This window comes from Eschrichtius robustus, chromosome 19, assembly GCF_028021215.1.
Source record: "Eschrichtius robustus isolate mEscRob2 chromosome 19, mEscRob2.pri, whole genome shotgun sequence".
NCBI lineage: Eukaryota > Metazoa > Chordata > Mammalia > Artiodactyla > Eschrichtiidae > Eschrichtius > Eschrichtius robustus.
Window position 1 is genome coordinate 3,972,551 of NC_090842.1, and position 19,067 is coordinate 3,991,617.

The 19,067-nt window shown below is 57.8% G+C and overlaps 1 protein-coding gene across 6 annotated transcripts in view; it reads right to left on the reverse strand.

The window, feature by feature from the left end:
• The window catches only part of GSE1 (Gse1 coiled-coil protein), a 424,152-nt gene that overhangs the window by 74,453 nt on the left and 330,632 nt on the right, over window positions 1–19,067 (reverse strand). The gene's annotated exons all lie outside the window — the stretch shown is intronic.

Below are 19,067 nucleotides of genomic sequence, written 5' to 3' on the forward strand. Positions count from 1 at the left end.
ACTCGACAAATCGCAGACAGGCCAGGCCTGGGGCAGCCCCTGCTGGTCCCTTCCTCCCCTGGGCTCCTCTCCTCCTTGCCTTTTCTGCAAAGAAGTCAAATTTGCCACTCGGCTGCATTAACCAAGCCGGTAATGAACGGCAACTGTGTGGTGTGCCCGCTTGGAGAGGGAGACGCAGGCCAGGCGCGGACCCCAGCAACCAGGCAATTTTCCAGGCTCTGCTTCCGAGCCCCTCCATTCAAGCCCCCTCCCACCCGCCCCCCCCCCCCAGCTCTCCACACACACACCCCCCCCCGCCCCCCATAAGAGGGAAGCAGCATGCTCTGTCATCAGAACCGCATTGTTCTGGCCAGAAGAAAAAACGGGTCCAGCAGATGGCAGGTGTAACAAAAGCAGCTTGCTGTGGCCAAACCAATTATTTATCTAATTATGATTTACCACTTAACCACATGATCTTTCTGCAGAGTTGTGGGCAATTAAAACCAGGGTGACTATGTGGATTATGCAAATGGGCTGGAGCCCAGCGAATAAAATTGGAGATTAGACATTCACACAGGCAGAAGCTGGCACAGGGCAGCCCCCAGGGGGAGCGGAGGGGCCTGAGGAGAGGGGAGGCTAAGGGGCCAGGCTGGGGGGGGTCACGAAGGATGGGAAGCAGGAAGGAGAGAGAATGGAGGGGAAGGGGATAAGGGAGGGTGGGGGAGGGGATCCGGCTGTGGGAATCACACCTCCCCACCAGGCCTCCAGGCTACCCGAGTGATGACATCAGGCCCCTGGGAGAGGGAAAGTCAAGGCAGCTGGCGAGACAGGAGCTGCAGAGAACATGGGCCATGGAAGGGGGGTGCAACCCCCAGGGCGACCTGGAGGCCAGGCTGGACAGGGCGAGGTGAGGCTCCAAGAGCCAAGGCCAGGGGAAGCCACACTCCAGGACTGAGTGGTGGCTGGGGAGTCTCCGAGCAGGGGAGGGGAGGGGAGAGGACTTGGACCCTCGGCTGTGGGTGACTTTCCAAGGTTCTCCGAGCACCAGACCCAGACTCAGCGCGTTGCTGTGAATTATTTTGTTTGCTTGCTCTTCATCACCACCTTGGAGGCACGGCACCAGGGGGCCCGTTTTACAGATTAGGAAACTGAGGCTTAATGAGGTTCTTTGCCCAGGTGGTGGCCTGCAGGGCCGGTGTGGCTGTGGCCGGTCCAGGCAGTCTCCTGACCTGCGCTGAGCCCCCAGCCTGCCAGGGCAGGTTCCTTGCTGGAGGGGGCGGGGCAGGCTGTGCATGTGCGCAACTCTCAGCCGGTGAGGACAGGTCTGTTCAGGTAGTGACCAGACCAGGACGCGGGACACCCAGGATCAGTCCCAGCTCCGTGACTGACCAAGCAGCTGTGTGGTCCCAGCCAGGTCACCTGTCTTTGGGCTCAGTGTCCAAACAAAGGAACTGGAGATGATGACTTCTCCTTCCTCTGCCACTCTAAAGGTGGGGGTGACAGGCACCACATCCAAAAGTGCCCCAGATTGCCCCCGAGACGGCTGAGCAGAGGAAGGAGGGACCCGGAGAGAGGCGGCCCATAGAGATGGCCAGGAATCATCACTGGTTTCCTCTGTTACTAATAAAAGCAAAAACTTCCAGAACACTGGTCCCAGATCCTAATCCAAACGCTTTGGGTGTCTTACCCCATCAGGCTCATAACAACCCTGAGAGCTGGTGCTACAATTATTCCCATCAATTGAGGCACAGAGAGGGTGAGTAACTTGCCTAAGGTCACACAGCTGGCAAATGGCGGAGCTGGGATTGTCATTCACTGATTCATTCAACAGATATTTGAGCAGCCCCTGAAATGCCAAGTTTGGGGCTGGAAGTTAAATATAAAAACCAACATAAGAGAAGGTCACTGTTCTCAAGGACCTGTGTTCTGGTGCAGTGACATTTTTGCATCTGCTGTGATTAAGCGGAGGAGGGGCGCTATGGCCAGAAAAGCTCCTCCCCTCCTCCCCCTGCAGTATGGGAGGGGGGCAAACCCTCCTCCCACAGACACACGTGAAGGTCACTGAGACATAGGAAGGGGGTCAGAAAAGGAAAACCACATAGAAAATCAGTTCCTACCACGGGTGTTCTTTCCACTAGATCTGCACTTTCTGGAGGGTGGTCACAAGGTGCCACTTAAATTGCAATACAAATTAATTCAAATCAAATAAAACAAAAGCTTCAGTTCCTCAGTCTCACTAATCCTCGACAGCCACACGTGGCCAGCAGCTACCAATTTGGGCATCGCAGATCTAGAACATTCCATCATCCTGAAATACTGCACCGACAGTTCTGCTCCAAGGTAAGGTGTGGGTAGGCAGGATTTTTACCTGCTTTGTTCACGGATGAACCCCCAGCACCTGGAGCAGCGCCTGGCTCTTCACTTTCGGAAGGAAAGAACGAATGCAAGGCATCCCCTAAGAAGGATGACAGGGCCAATGTGGAAAATGGAAAAGGAGCAGCCAGAGTGCTGGTGAGGTCTGAATGCTGACCCGACAGCCTGTCAGCGCCAGGTCCACCAGCCCCGGGGCCCATGTCAGTGCCCGGTGGGGAGGCCCTTCCCACCGCAGCCAGCGCCCAGGTGACCTTCCCCATGACCCCAGCCCAGCGAGGCCAGGAGGAGGAGGGATGGCTCTCTTCACAGAGAAGCCAGTTCCCTACTGAGACGCAGCCCCTGGGAGGCGGGGCGGAGTGGGGGACGCCCTAGGGACCCCCACCCTCTCGTCTCACCTCTGAACTGCCATCCTCTCCTCCTCCCTTTCTGAGTCAGGGCCCTCGGTTCCACTGTGTGTGGGGGGGAGGGCGGGGAGGTTAGCAAGTTCGGAGGAAACTTTGGCTAAATCATCCGGCTCCCAGGAGGCCTCCAGGAGCCCCGGACTAAGCCAGGGGCTGCCCAGTGAGGACCCTGCACTTTGCGGTCAGGTGCTCTCCTGAGGATCTGATGAAAGCAATGGACCTTCAGCTCGGAGATGGTCAGGATAAGCCCAGTTGTGCCATAACGTCGGGGATCTGTGACCCTAATGTGTCTTTACGCACTGGGAAGAGCAGGCAGAAGGTGAGACCGAGCCTGCGTCCGGCACCCCCCCGCAGCTCAGCAGAAGGACCAGGGTGGCCAGGGCCCCTTCTCCAGCCAGGCCTCAGGTGGCCCCCGTGACACAAGCTGTGACCCTGGCCCCGACCCCAAATGGCAGGGTGAAGGGTCTGCCCCGCACGCCTGGCTGAAACCCCCCACTGTCCCCAGAAGGGCACCCGGCCACGTGCCACCCCCGGTCCAGTTCTGTGAGTCTGTCCCGTCCCCTAAGAATGCCGTCCTAAGTCCCCTCTACCGAGCTGCTCAGCGCGTGCAGTATCCCTGGGGGATAGGAGTGTCCCCATTTCACTGGCTGTAAGACATAGGTTCCCAGAGGAAAGTGAGCTGCTGAGGGCCGCAGAGCCAGGCCTGAGCTCGAAGGGATGGCGGGCTCCCGTGTCCGTGCTCTGGTCCTCCACACTCACGAACTCACACCCTCTCACACATGCACTGTCGTGCACACACACACACACACACACACACACACACACACACTCACATTTGATGCTTCATAAATGTTATTCCCTTGCAGAATCAGTAAACAAACAGCAGGGACCCACCCCTTTCCAGAGATGCCAGGGAAACTTAAACACCAGGCTCCGGCCAAGGAACATCTAGAGTTTTTCCAGAAACGCCCAGGCCCCGCCCCCCACCACCCGGGCCCCGCCTCCATCAAGCGTCCAGGCCCCGCCCACCCACTGCCTTGGGTCAAACGCCCATAGCCCTCTCCGCTATCACCCAGTGTAGCCTCACGAGGGGGTCTGCAGTTCGGTGGGGGCGGACGTGGGACCCAGCCACCCACCCCTGTCACTAAGAAACAGGGCCCTACGTCACCCAGACGCCACCCCATCAGGCCTGGACGGCTGGCCTGGGTCTCGCGCCCTCGGGGCAGGCGCTAGCACACTCCCAACCCGAGATGAGAAATCTGTTGCAAGGCGCTCTTTAGCCCTGGCCTGGAGGCTGGGGGCAGGCGGGGCGGGGGGAGGGGGGCGGAGTTGAGAGGAGGAGGCGAGTAGGGCCTGGGGGTCAGGACAACCGTGCCCCAAGGGCGCGCCCGAGCTGGGGGCGAGCGCAGGGGCGCGGGCGCTCGCCTCCCCTCCCGCAGCCCCTGCCCCCTCCCCTGGGCCCCGCCTGACAAAGGCCTGCCTTCCTCCGGGTAAGTGCTCCGTGTTAATAACGGCAGCGGCGGCAGATCCCGCCGCCTGCCTGAGTTGATAGGAGATTTATGCAGCCTGCAAAGTCGGGAAACACAGAAGTATTTCTCATAATACTTCTTGTCCTACCAAAGGTCACGGGCAGGGCCCATCAATCCCGCGAAATAAAGAAGGTCCTGGTTTTGCTTGTTCTTCAGCGAAGGAGGAGAAGAGCCTTTTAATCGCCTCATTTGGAGAGCTGGCTGGGGTTGTATGTCATCCGAATTACAGATTCAGCATTAATTGACCAGATGTGGGGGGCTCTCTCAGGGCCCCGGAGGACCATAAAGCCATTCCCACACTGGTAATTAGCAGACAGCGAGGCCCAGGCTGGGCCACCGGCCCCCAAGGCACGCAGCGGGAGGAAGCGGGGAGCGCACCGGATGCTGGGGTCGGGGGGGGGGGGGGGGACACTGGTCATCCACTGAGCGTGTGCAGTGTGCCCTTGAGTCCAGGGGCCCCAGGGGCTCAGAGGCCCACCCTCCACGCATCAGGACTGAAGCCCTGCCGCCCTTATAGGGCACACTACATCCTGAAAAGTGGGTGGAAGGGGGTCCTTTCTCCCCGACAACTGCCTGCCCCGAGTGCCTCCGGCTGGTGGAAGGTCCTGCCCTCCTGCCAGGAGCCCAGCGGGACGCAAGCAACCAGCTGCAGAGCAGGGGCCGCCCCAGTGAACCGAAGCTGGTGTGGACACGACCCCGCCACCAGAGGAGTGGGCTCACCAGCTGACCTCCTGGCAACTGCAAAGGGTTGGATGGAGAGGCTCTCTCTGCAGAGAGCCGGGAGGACCAGCGGTGACAGGTGAGCGGGGGACATCTACAGGGATGACATTAAACTACTTCCCAACCGGTCCAGCAAGGCCAGAGGCGGAAGCAGGGGCCAAGGCTGCCTGTCCTACAAAACTGTAACTCTTCACTGGCCCAGACATGGGAAGGTCTGGGGGGAGGGGGCCCAAGGGAGAGTCCAGGAAGGCATGGGGGTGGGGCGATGGGGATCACCAGCCCTGTTAGTACTGGCTCCCTGGGGACAAGTGGGAGACCTTCCTGGGGTCCTGAAGCCTCCCCCTCCCCCTCCCCGGGCCTCTGCTCAGTGATGGGGGCAAACCTACAATGGGCCTGACCCGAGAAGCCCTACTGCACCCAGGTGTGTCCCTGAGCGTACCTGGGCTGAAGGTGGGAAGCACACCAGCTCATCCCCAGGACCCTGGCAGGTGTGTCCTCGTCCCCCGCCCTCCCCCCTCGGAGCGCGACCACCCGGAGCCCCACATGCACACTGCTGCTCCATCAATTCTGCTGTAATGTGTTTTATGAACACACAGATGGCGTGGCTGGGCCAGGGGGAAGGTTTTACCTTGGGATAAGAAATTAACACTGGCAAATAGCAAATTTACTGCATGTATTTTCATTTTCCTAATACCAGTACCATCTGCTAGCAATTGGGGCTCCACATCGCTGTTTTCCCCCTTTATTTCTCCCGCCTGCTCTTTTTTATTTATTTGTTTCATTTTCCGAAGCCGGGCCCTCCAGATGCCTCCGGGGGCGGGGGGTTTCATCATCCCACCGGGGAATCCAGGCTGTGACTGGCAGCCAGCAATCCCCGCCTGGGCCAAGGGCCATCCCTATGTTTGTCTCCTCCAGGCTGTGGGTGATGGAGGTACCCCCCAATTCCATGCCTCGGAGGAGTGATGTGAGCCCAACAAGAAAGACAGACTTTAACCAACCCACACACTGAACTGAGGCAGTTCAATAAAACCCAGCTACATCAAGACCCCTGGCAGCTGTGGGCACTTATTTCTCCCTTGCTGCTTACTGGAATGACTTAAAATTAAAAAGTTAGCTACTGTGCATTCCACACGGAGCTCCCACCGGGCAGGAGGAGTGATGTGGGGCTGGGGGTCTCGTGGGCTGCGGGGGGACCCGGGGCCACGGATGACTAGTGCATGAGACGGAGAGGGGGCAGAAGCTTGAAGGTCCTCTGCAACACAGGGGGAAAGCAGTCCCTTTGCACCCAGCTGTGTGGCCAGGGTTGTGTGTGTGAGCTGGTCCCAGAGGTGGGCAGAGGAAACGCTCCCCCATATGCGAGGCCACGGAGCAGGACGGTGAGCGCGACGACGGAGCACCTTTTAGGAGCAGCTGTGACTCTCGGCCAAGCAGCCTGGCAGCGGGACAGCTGGGGCGGCCGGGCTTCCGGAAGGAGGGAATCCATCCTGGGAGCCCCTGGAAGAACACACGTCCCAGGGCCAGCTGCTGGAGAGCCCACAGTGGGGCAAGACCAGAGAGAGGAGTGGGAGGAGAGAGGCTGGGGGTGGGAGGCGGGAGCAAGGTCCCTCCCCCAGCGAGGCCAGGGCACGCGCATGTTTAAGAGCTGGGAGACCCCTGGGTCCGAGGCCACGTGGGGCTTCAGTTATGGGCTGAACAGTGTCCCCCCCCACCCCTAAGTTGATATGCTGAAGCTCCAACCCCAGGACCTCAGAACACCACCTCGTTTGGGAACAGGGTCATTGCAGATGTAATTCATTAGCTGAGATGAGGTCATGCTGGAGTAGGGTGGGCCCCTAAGCCAATGACTGGTGTCTCTATAAAAAGGGGAAAGTCGGATACAGACACATGTAGAGGGAAGACAGCTGTCTCCAAGCCAAGGAGGGAGGGCCTGGAACAGACCCTTTTCCCACGGCGGCAGGAGGACCAGCCCTGCTGAGAGCCGCCTTGAGCACAGACTTCTGGCTCCTAGAGCTGAGAGAGGATGCATTTCTCTTGTTTAAGCCACACAGTTTGTGGTACTTTGCTGCGGCAGCCCTGGGACAGCTGACCAGCCCTTCCTTGAACAGCTGTCTTGAAACAAGTGACCACCTTGGTAAGCCTCAGCCTCATCTGTACTGTCTTCCTTCATAGGTAGCGGATGGAAAATTGATTATTGATGATAACGGCTATCTGATGTCCTAAGCACTGCACATTTAATCCTTGCAAAGCCCTGCTCCCATCATGAAGTAGGTTCTTCTACTACCCCCATTTTATAAGCAAGGGAACTGAGGCACAGAGAGCTTCAGTAACTTGCCTAAGGTCACACAGCTAGTAAGTAGCAGAGCCAGGAAGTGAACCCAGGCAGGCCAGCCCTGAGTCCGTGCTCCTCACCACGTCACACCCCTGAGCAAGAAGAGGTGTGGACCGGGGACCTGGCTCGGTGCCTGGCTTGGAAGCACTTAGGAAGGACCCCTGCTAGTGCCATCCCACCCAGCTTTACAAATGAGGCAACTGCGGCCCAGAAAGAGGAGGTGACTTGCCCAAGGCCATTCGGGGAGCCAGCACCAGAACGGGGTGGACCAACAACTCCTGATGCCAGACAGCAATTACAGGGGAGGGTTCTAGACTCGGGCTGGGGCAGGGGAGGAAACTCTCCTCCCCCACCAATGGAGATACAGCTGGGGAGAAAAACGCCCCCAAACCAACAAGGGGCCGAAGCAAGGGTCTGGAGAAACTGCCCGCCACACAGGAGAGAATCCTGCTGTCCCTGGCATCCCAGCTGGTATCTCCTGGCATGGCTACACCCCAGCTCCGGGCTCCATTCCTGGGTATCCTAAAAATGCCACTTGGGCTGCCATGCAGGAGGGCCACTAAAAAGGGGAGGGGGAGAAGGGAAGCCCCAGATGGATGGATGGGGCCCTTTCAGGAGCCAGAGCAGCAGGGCAGAGCAAGGAGCATTCCAGACAGGCCTCTGGTCTCTGGTCCCCCTTGGGGACCAACGGGTAGAGGCGACTGGACCCCAGGATGCCGGCGGTGCACAGGCTTGGCAGGCCGAGCCACAGGGGCTGGCACCCACCGGCCAAGCACATCTCAGTGGCCTGCCCTCCCCGCCGCTGAGACAAGAGCAGGTGGAGGCTGCTGGCTCCCCCCTCAAACCACTCAGTTCATCACGCCTTTTATCCCGCACCTTTTCAAAAACGCCCTGGCAACATTTCTTTCCCATCAGCAAAAGGGAGGAGGCAGGATTCAGCCCCACACGGCGGATCTGGCCCTGGAACACTTCCCCTGGCCCATCTTGGGTGGGGATTACATGGACCCCACTATTTATTTCCACGAGGGTTCTGGATTGATGGTGCACAGCAGTTGGGGGAGGAGTGGATCGGTGTGGGCGGCGGGGGGAGGGGGGGTAGGCGGGGGTCTCAGCAGCCTCCTCGTTGGCACTCGCTTCATTCAAACAGACCACACCCCACACACACAACCCTGGCTCGGCCAGCGCCGCCCCCCACCAACTTTTCCGGCCAGAGGGAAGCCAGAGCACGAGATTGGAGGATAAAAATTGATTTGAAAGAATTTTATCGCTCAGCCCAATGATGGCTTTAAATATTAAAAAGGCATAAAACGGAGGGGGGACGGAAAAGCTGTACCAAGTACCAGCCTCAGACAGCTTTTGCCAAATACGATGCCATCTGAGAAAAAACGAGCATTCGGAGAGAAAAAGTCTGCAGGGGCGGGGGGACCATTCTGCCTCCCTGATCCTTGTGCTTTACAGACATTTTCAAAGCAGCATCCTGGATCTCCCAAACCTTACCCAGAGACAGGTAATACCTTCATTATTGATGGATCAGTACCCGGAGAGTGTAAATTACTGAAACAAACACAGCGTAATTAGGGCATTAGAGGGAGCGTGGAGGGAAGGCAGGGTCTGCCACGCTTGGCTGTGGCTTTCATCTTTGCAGGTGTTCATCTCGGTGGCAGCCAGCATCCCAGCCTGCTTACCATATGCATATCCCGGCTAGCCAGTTCTCAGCTGGGAGGTCCACTGGGAACTCCCTTCTGACCCCAAAGAGGGGTCCCGAACCAGCCAGGCATTTTGAGGAACAAGCAGAGGGGAAGAGAGCAGGTCTCTAAGCACATATGCACGCGTGTGCACACACACACGTGCACACACACACAGAGGCGCACACACACGCAGGCACGCACACAAAGACCCAAGGCCAGTCTGCGGGCTGTGCAGCTGGCGAGCCTGTGTCCCCGTCCCCATGCGTGCCCTCAGGATTTCATGACAAGAATGAAACTGATCAGGCAGCCTCCGGTTCCATAATTAGGGCCAATTGAAGGAGACAAAGAAATCTATGGAGATCACAGTGGGAAGTGGTAGTGATGAACGCTGGCTTTGAAATAGCATTTTGTACTCACTGGACCATCACTGTCTTTACATAAAAGCTGCCTGCCTCCTTTCTCCTGCCCCCTCCCCTGGGGCAGGGCGGCCAGGGAGACTGGCTCCAGAGGGCCCCCTCCACCAATTGCCTTTTCTGGGTCAGGCCTCATTTCTGGTGGCACAACTCAGAGGAGGATGGGGAGAGGGTCCTTTTTCGGGTGTGTGTGTGTGTGTGTGTGTGTGTGTGTGTGTGTGTGTGTGTGTGTGTGTGTTTTGGCGGTGGGAAAAGACAAAAGGCGGGCATGAAAAGCACGCTGTCTCCCAGATGCATCTGAATTGGAGGGAGCTCGGGCAGGTGACTAACTTACTGGCTTTCTGGGACAGGACTCTGCGTGTGTGCACACACGTGCGTGTGACTGGGTGTGCACGTGGATGTGTGGAGCTATGTGTACATGCAAGAGTGTGCATGTGTGACTGTGTGTGCATGCAAGTTGATCACATGCACGATGGGAGATGTGTGAATGTGGTGTACACAGGCGTAGGTTGGGGGACCACAGGGGACCGAGAGCCTTGGAATCTGAGCCCCTTTCTTGCTCTCAATGCACTTCCTAAAAAGTTGGGACAACAAAACCACCCCAGGCCCAGAATTGACAGCCTTCAGCTCCTGAGGACCCTGGAGGCAGGCAAAGAAAGGTGAGGCCGGAGGGAACTGGGGCGGCTGGCAGAACTGCAGACTGCGGGGCACATGTGGCCAGGGCTGCCCGCGCTGGGCTCCACTATCACGCCTCGGGATTCTGGAAGGAGACCCCAGCTGAGAAGGGCCGCCCGTCTCCTCAGCTGCCCGCTGCCCTGCTATGGGGCATGCGGGGCAGGGGTGCTGGAAGGCTGGGCCAGCCTCGCCAACTGTCCTCCAGAATTCCAGCTAGAGACCCCATGACAGCACCCTCAGGAAGGCGGCCACCGGGCAGCGCTGGGAGGAACGAAGGGGCTCCGGGCAGCGTCCCCGGCTGGCATCCCCGCGATTGTGCCAACCTGCTCACGCACGCACGTGTGGTTTCCCTCCTCGCGCCCGCAGTAATCCTCTGACTTTACAGCAAATTATTAAAACTCACTTATATTTAATCCGCCGTCTGGAATTAATTGAATTTTTACGCTCAGCAAATGCCACAGTTTGTGCTGCCTCCCGATTGCTGGCTTGGAACAGCTAAATGACAAGGCAGCAGACCAGCCGCGGACTCTGCAGACAGGCTCTGGGGCTAAAAAGGCATTCAGAGGCGGGCGTCGGGGAGGGTAGGGGGGTGCTGCATGGGACAGCCCGTCCCCACCTGACTGCCTGAACCACGGAGAACAGAAGCTCCGTTTATCAACACAGGGAGGGAGGCCTGGGCTCAGTACCTGGGGGCACCGCGCTCCAGAGGACGCCCCAGAGGCAGGAGCAAGCCAGGAAGGACCCCTCCCCTTGCTGGGGGTGTCCGCCTGGTTGATCTCAGGCCAGGGAAGCTCTGCCCTCTCCCAAGTGACCGGGCTGTGGCCGGCCCCCAAAGAGGCCCAAAGAACACCGTCTCCTTCCTTGAACTTGGCACTCGCAGCAGCCCAGCACGCGGGGGCTTCCGACCCCTCTGAACCCTGGCCAACTTCTGCAGCGGGGTTCCACCCCGAAGGCGCCGAAGATCGGAGGTCACACGGCATCCTGGCCTGCTCCCTTCTTGCCGGGACACGTTAATCCAAGGGGGGCTGACACCTCCGGGGGAGGAGGGGCAGTGTTTGCAGAGCCCTGTCTGGGGTGCTAAGCGCATCCTCTTACATCCGCCAGGTTCAGAGTTCTAAGTGAGATGACACCAGGGCTGGCGCAGAAGCGGCTGCGTGTGTCTGCTCCCGCCCCCTTCCCTCCTGATTTCCACGCCAACAGCCAACCGCCTGCAGCCGGAAGACCAAATGGAGGAGGGGGAGGAGGGGGAGGGGAGGGGGAGGAGGAGAGGAGGGGGAGGGGAGGGGAGGAGGAAGAGGGGAAGGAGGAGGGGGAGGGGAGGGGAGGGGGAGGGGAGAGGGGGGAGGGGGAGGAGGCGGCAGCGGCTAGCCGCTGGTTTAGAGATTCTGAGCAGAGCCCACCCCCACCCACCCACCCCACACTGGCAGTGTCTGCTTCCTAAATACGACTGATCATCCAGTTGGGGTGGAGGGCTTTGAAAAATGCAGACCGCTCCCTCCCCGCCGGGGTCCAGCTCAGGTCCCCTGAACCAGATGTGCTGGGTGGTAGGGGCCTGGGGGCGGTGGGGGTGATGCTGTATTTTTTTAACTCCATGAAATTCAGATGCAGCCCGCTGGGGCTGGGAACCTCAGCGGGAGAATTACAACACTGGAGGGACTGGATTCCACCCCCTCCTGTTTGTAGGAAGGGCTCCTGAATGAAGGCAGAGGTCAGCCTGATTCACCAAGTGTGGAAAGTTCCAGGCAGCTGCGAGGGAGGGGCCACCAAGACTCACTGCGTTTTGTGCCTGGGATCAGAGGCAGGAGGTAAAGCAAGGCTCAGTCCCCGTGGGACAGCCGAGTTACCTGGCCATGCCTGTCCCTGCCCCCGTCCGTACACACACACACACAGACACACACACACATGCACGCACGCACATGCACACAGGCGCGCGCGCACACACACACACACACACATGCACACAGGCGCGCGCACACACACTTCTATGGAGTCAGGGAGCAGGGACCCCACTGGACCAGGTTCGCCTGTGTCCTGCCTGTGACCCTTCCCACAACAGTGGCACAGAAACAGGAAGGGCCCATCGACCCCGCCCTCCCCAGCTTCCCCAGACCCTAATCCCAAAAGGCACGCCCCCAGGTTTATCCAGGCTTCCGAGTGCCTGTCCCATTCAGACTCAGCAGAGAGCTGGGCCTCCTGGGCCCGGCCTCCTGGGCCCAGGCCCCGGGCTCGGTAGCTTCCCAGGACACCGGCCACACGTGGCCCTGGCCCAGGCCTGGCCAAGGTGGTGCTGATGTCTGTTCCCTGGCATCCTTGTCACCAGGTACACTGACCATTCTGGCCCCCACAACCTGGCATTGATGCCGTGACCTCAGAGTCTGCCTTCCTGCCTAATTCCCAGCACGGGGGTGGGGGTTGGGGGGCAAGGAGGCTTCATCTTCATCTCTCAGGAAGCCTTCCTCTGCCCCCCACTCCAGGTCCTAATGCAGGAGGAGAGAGAGAAGCAGGAGGGGAGCCCCTCCCCAAACCAGGCCAGAGGTGTTTCACCAAATCCCTATTCAAACCATTCTCCGGGTCAGGCCCAGGGCCCGGCCCTGCCTGGAGACAGTCAGCCAACTTTCAAGGCTCCTACACCACCTGGCAGGATGAGGAGATAATGCCCGGGCATTGTATCTGGGGCCTTAGTGGCTGTCTTGGTCAGCTTGGGCTGCCATGACAAAATGCCATGGATTGGGGGCTTAAACCACAGGAGGCTGGGAGTCCAAGATCAAGGCACTGGCAGGGCTCTCCCCTTGGGGTGCAGACCGCCTCCTTCTCCCCGTGGACAGAGAACATGCTCTCTCTGTCTCTTCTTTTAAGGACACTAATTCTATGGGATTGGGGCCCCACCCTTAGGTGGCCTCATTTACTCTTAATTACTTCCTGAGAGGTCCCATCTCCGAATACAGCCACACTGGGGGGTCAGGGCTTCAACATATGAATTTGGAGAGGGACACAAATATTCAGTCCATAACAGCAACCCCCCTGACAGGTGTCAGCCACCAGTGCCAGGCTGTGTGGCCAGCAAAACACTTGAACCTCTGAGCATCGGCTGGGACCTGTGTCAAACGGAGCTAACGCGTCTCCCTGGCAGAGGGCAGAGGGGTCCAGACAAGGTTTGACAGGCTCCTCTGGGCCCCCACTGAGGACACATGACTGGGCGGACCCAAATTCAACAGCAGGGCAGAGAAACACCAGCCCTGCCCTCCTTCCCTGCGGCTCAGCTGCTGCCCAGCTTTCAGGGCTCACCACCTGCTCCCAAGTTCTTTTTTTTTTTTTTTTTAATTAATTAATTAATTAATTTTTGGCTGCATTGGGTCTCCGTTGCTGCGCGTGGGCTTTCTCTAGCTGTGGCGGGCGAGCGGGGGCTACTCTACTCTTTGTCGTGGTGCGCGGGCTTCTCCTGTTGTGGAGCACGGGCTCTAGGCGCGCGGGCTTCAGTAGTTGTGGCACGCGGGCTCTAGAGTGTAGGCTCAGTAGTTGTGGTGCACGGGATTAGCTGCTCCGTGGCACGTGGGATCTTCCTGGACCAGGGATTGAACCCGTGTCCCCTGCACTGGCACGCGGATTCTTAACCACTGCGCCACCAGGGAAGTGCCTGCTCCCAAGTTCTCCTCACATATCCAGCAAGGGTCCCTCCAAAGGCTCTGCATGTACTGCTTGCTCTCTCTTTCTCTTAGCTCTTCTAATTCTCTCTCTCACCATATATTTTTCCACTGTGAGACCAGAGTATCTGCAACCAAAACCGCCTCTTGTTCTTCTTTGCTTTCCCCACGACTTGTAGGTGCTCAACACACATGTACAGAACGGACATTTAGAGCTGGGGCACCTGGCAACTTAGTCCAGGAGCTGAGCCAGGATCTAGCCACAGGGCCTTTGCACTTGCTGCTCCCGTCACACAGCGTGCTCTTCCCCCAGGAATCTACCGAGCCACCTCCCTCACTGCCATGAAAGCTCTTACTCAAGGCTTCCTAGCCTCCTCCCCTTGGCTGCCCTATCGAAAACTCTACCCACCCCTCGCCCTGCACTGCCTCCCCCTTTCCCTGCTGTCTCTTTCCTCTGTAACCCCCATCTATCCCATATCTTATTGATCTTGTCTGTTGTCTACCTCCCCCACTACTGTGTCAGGTCCAGGAAGTCAGGAGTTTTCATCTGCTCAGTTCGGTCCTGGATCTCCAGCGCCCAGCTTACAGTAAATGCTCAATTTACTTATTGAGTAAATGCTCAATAAACTTGTTGACTGCATGGAGTGAGCTCCCCATCCATGGAGGTATTCCAGCCAAGTGTGGAGGATGCTTCAGGGCCAGTTCTGACCTAAGACTTGGCAGTTCTGTGACTTTCTGAGATGAGGCTTCTTGGGGAATTCTGCTCCCAGGTGAGGGACGAGAGGCCACGCCAGGAAACCAGCCCTTAGTGGGTCTCCCACGCTCAGGTCTGGGGGAAATACCCCAACCCCAGTTCCAGTTACCTCAGGAGCGACACAGCAGGACCCAGCCAGACCCCGCTGTCCCCAGATCTCCAGGACATGTCCCTTTGACCCCAGTTGTCCTACACACAGCCGGCCCAGGCGCACAGCTGACACAGGCTGCCGGGCAACAGGGCCAGGCCGGATTATCATACATTAAGACATAATTACTCTGTGGAAATTTACAATACAAAGCACCCTCCCCAACAAGTTGGCTTCAGAAGGATTCCAAGGATACAATGCACTGCTGTGTCTGTGACCGACCACCGCCCCCCCTCCCCGCCACCACCAGCAAGCTGGACTCAGAATTTCAAAAGAAGCCAGTGTGTGAGACTTTGCAGAAACCCTATTCTGCAGAAGCCCTGCCCAGGGAGGGGCCCTCTGGCTCGCTAAGCCCCACCCCAAGGAGAGGGTCCTCCATGTCCCCTCGGTCCCACCCCCGAAGCCCCGCTCGGTTCCCCCAGCCCAGGAGGCTGCAAGCTGGCATCACTGGGTCCCCCCTTTCTCACACTAACCCTTCTCTGCTTAGGGTAGAGAGCACCATAAATCCCAAGCCACATACTGGCTGTGACCTGCAGTGAAGCGGAGCTTCCAACTAATAGGCATTACTGAGCATCTACTGTGTGCCAGGCACTGTGTTAGCACCAGATTGCAACTGCAAACAAGACAAACCAGATCTCTCCCTGTTCTGGCAACGCCTACAGTCCAGTTGGGGAGACTGACAATAAAATACACAAAAAATGCACTTCAAAAAGAAAAAAAAAATGCACTTCAGGTGTGTGAAGTGCACACACAGGGTGGTAGAGGGTCCGCGTGCAAAGGCCCTGAGGTGGGACCGAGAGTGGCGAGACGGCGTGAGGCGGGGCACAGCAGTGCCATACGACCGTTGGCTTTTATTCTAAGGAGGTTTTGCGTAGGGAGCCACCTGATCGGATGTAAGTGATGGCGAGGCCTGGGTCCGAATCCTTCCGCCACTTCCTGGCCGCAGGACCTTGGGCAGGTCCCGTAGCCCTTTAAGCCCCTGTTCCTCTCTGCAAAATAAAAACACCAACAGCTGCCACATACTCACTGCGCAGAGCCAGAGAGAGAACATAAACAAAAAGCTGGCACACAAGCGGGGCAGTGGGAGGAAGCTCTCGGAGCCTCAGTTGCCCCCACCTGTAAAATGGGCACCAGTGGTCAGGTCGCCTGTGCCTTTGGCCTGTCATCTGGGAGGTGATCCTGAGTAGACTGCCGCCCACCCCCAGCTACACTAGGGTCCAGCAGCTATGCTGTCAATGTTATCAACAGCACTAAGGTGAAAAAACTGATTAGGGGTTATTTATCCTCTGACCATAAAACCATCTCCACCCTCCCAGGTGTCAGCACGCAGTATCTGGGGCTGCTCTGGCCTCCTGGGAGAGGCTCCTGCCAATCGAGTCCGCCTGCTGGGCGCCAGCAGGAGGGGCTGGGAGGAGCCTGACTTATCTTAAGAATCACAGGGCCTTTCACCAGCCTTGCCGGCTCTAGGAGAACAAAGGCCAGCAGCCTCCCAACACCAGATGGCTGACAGTTCAGCAAGAGGCTCAGAGAGGGGAAGGCACTTGCCTGCAGTCACACAGCACCTAACTGTGGTCCTACCCGGCCAACCGCAGGCTCCCCGGCCTAGGCGACTGCTGTGCAGAGGAGTCGGCCACTGGGCTTCTGACCAGCTTGGCAGGCTTGGCTGAGAATGACAAAGTGCTGGAGACCCAGGGGTGTGGGGGGACCCCGAATTCTCCCGGAAACTCTCAGGTGAAGGTGGCCTTTGCCTTCTGAAGGTGCGGCTCCCGGGGTGGGCGAGCTGGACCTCTGGGCCACTGTCACACCCTGGACAGGTGGGGATGATGCCGGGTGGGCAGAGGACTAAATGAGCTAATGCAGCGGCCGAGGCGGGGCTGTGGGCCGGAGGGCGGCCCTGAATTACATCCTCCACCACCCTTCGCAGGGCAGTATGCGCGGGGCAGCAGAGAAAAAGGAAAGCGTCTTGAATGCACAGCCCACTTCTCCGGAGGATCTTCTCCCTGGGTCCTCCCGTCCCCCTGCTCCGAGGCACCCATCCTGGGGCCAAGCTGAGCTCCTGGCTGGCGCGGGGCGGGGTGGGGGGGGCATGTCACCCCACCTCCAGGACCTCAGCTTCCTGTCTGGAATGCGGGGATGTGGTGATATAAAGCCTCACGTAGGACCTGCAGTCAAGGAGGGACCTGCTGGCTCTTATAAACCAGGCAGCATTGCCCAAAGGGGGTGAGGGCTGCCGCGGTGACCCGGTGACGACTTCGGGGGGCCTGCTGCATGTCTCTCGGGGTTTGCAGTGGCCAAGCACGAGATTCCCAAGGTCACACCGGGCATGGCCAAGGCGAGCTGGGGACCCAAGTTGCAACCCCAGAACACAGCTGCCAGTGAGGCTCCCTCTGGACCTCTTAGGAAGGAAAGGAGCCGGAATACCCACAACACACCCCTGCTCTGGGGAGCACGGAGTTTCTGGGAAGAAAGGGTCTGGAGGGACCTCCGTCTGGGAGTGGGGGCCGAACAGTCTCCTGGGGGTTTGCTGAAGGAAGCCGCTCAGAGGTCAGGCCTGGACTCCGCACTGCCTGCTCCCCCATCACCGGGCGAACCCAGCCCAGGGATGAGGAGAGAGGGGTTTCTGCTGGCTTTTAAAAGGCAACCTCACCTCTAGATTCATTTTCTTTCAAAGTCTTTTTTCCTCCTGGATTCTGTAAAACCCACTGATTTTCAAATTCCAGTTACATCTGAGACCACGTCCCTTTAGATGTACCTTTCTCTCTCTGGAATCCACACGACTCAAAACCATTTGGTAATATCGTGTATTAAGGACGCGCCATAAAAATAAATTGCATTGTAAAAGGGGGCCTCTTAACAGACAACCTCGGCTCTGGGGTTAAATGTCTAATTTCATACCATCATCCACGGTGAGATCAGATACATCAAAGGGCACCTGGGATCCTGGGCCCTGCTCCCGCAGGACGCCAGCCTGGCACAGAGCGGGTTAAACAGGGCCCCAGAGTAAGAAACCTCTTCCAGGTAACGCTTCCTCATCGCTGCTTTAGTACCAGAAAATTCCTCGGGACCAAATGCTCCTGAAGACAGCTGTCAGACACATTAGAAAACAGGAAGGAAAAAAAAAAAAACATCTACACACATACACAAAACGAGGCAACATACCAAATGCCAAAATATCATGAAAATTCAAACAGCTAAAACAAATATAACCACAAAAAGACGGGAATCCTAGAAAAGCAATCTCTGCAATTAAGCAGTTTTCTGCTATATACTGATAATCACCTAATTATACTATTAATGACAGTTCAACCTGCTTTGAAATAAAAGGACATTCCTCCATACCAGGATGCCAGCTGTTAGTTACAGATGTCAAACATCTTTAAAGCATGTTTATTACGGGGGGGGGGGAACCCTATAAAACGAACACATCCATATTTCCCCCCTTTCGTGAAAAAAAAAATCACAGTTAGCGACATTGCCTTTGCAGTGCCCAAACGAAAACATGACAATAAAATGGCAAAGTCCAAGTTGAAGGTAGAGGAAAGGGCAGGGAGAGCGCGGCTGTGTATCCCTCACCTGGGTCATGCATGAGTACCCACCCCACCAGGAGAGCTATAAGGAGGATCTGTATGTATTTTCACGGCATCTTTCATTCCTTCCAATGAAGTAATCTCCGGAACCAGGATACTGATGCCGGATAACAGATCTCCCGGCCATCCTGCCAGAGCTGCCCAAGGAAACACACACTGTCAGATGCGTGGCGTTGGGAAGCGATCAGCTGCAGCTAAATCTGAAAGAACTCAGGTCACCCGAGGTTGCAGCCGCCCACCCACCTGCCCCGGACCCCGCAGACATATGCTTGGGCTTAGTCCCTGCCAGTATTTCTTCAGACTCTGTGCACCTTTGACATTCGGGAGCGCCAAGGTGTAATAAATATCCACCTTTGTCTTCTGACAATAGGGAGCCCCATTTGATTAACTGGAGCGTACAGAGCTGGGAGGAGGGGGAGAGGGGACACGGGGAGTAGCCACAGGGCGAGGGGATTAACCTTTGCAGCAAGCGGCTGGCAGGGCAAGGTGGGGTGCTGGCATGCAGACAAGCCTGATAAATTGAAAGCGGGGCCGGGGGGGGGGTGGCGCTGGGGGTTACAGCCGCCCCCCTCCCCTGCCCACCCCCCCGCGGACAGCAGATCCTGATAACCCTGTCGGGCTCCCTCCAGGGGTCCCGGGGTCTCCAGGGTGGCAGGGACAAACGTCAGGCTGCCTCCTGTCCCATGCTGATGGGCGAGGAGGACACCCGTAGGGGGCCTGACCGAGGGGGCCTGCCATCTAGGAAGCCACCCAAATTTCAGCAGAGCTGCAAAAGGGACAGACTGGCATTGTGCTTTCTGCAGAGCACATCTGCCGCATTTCCAAACCTG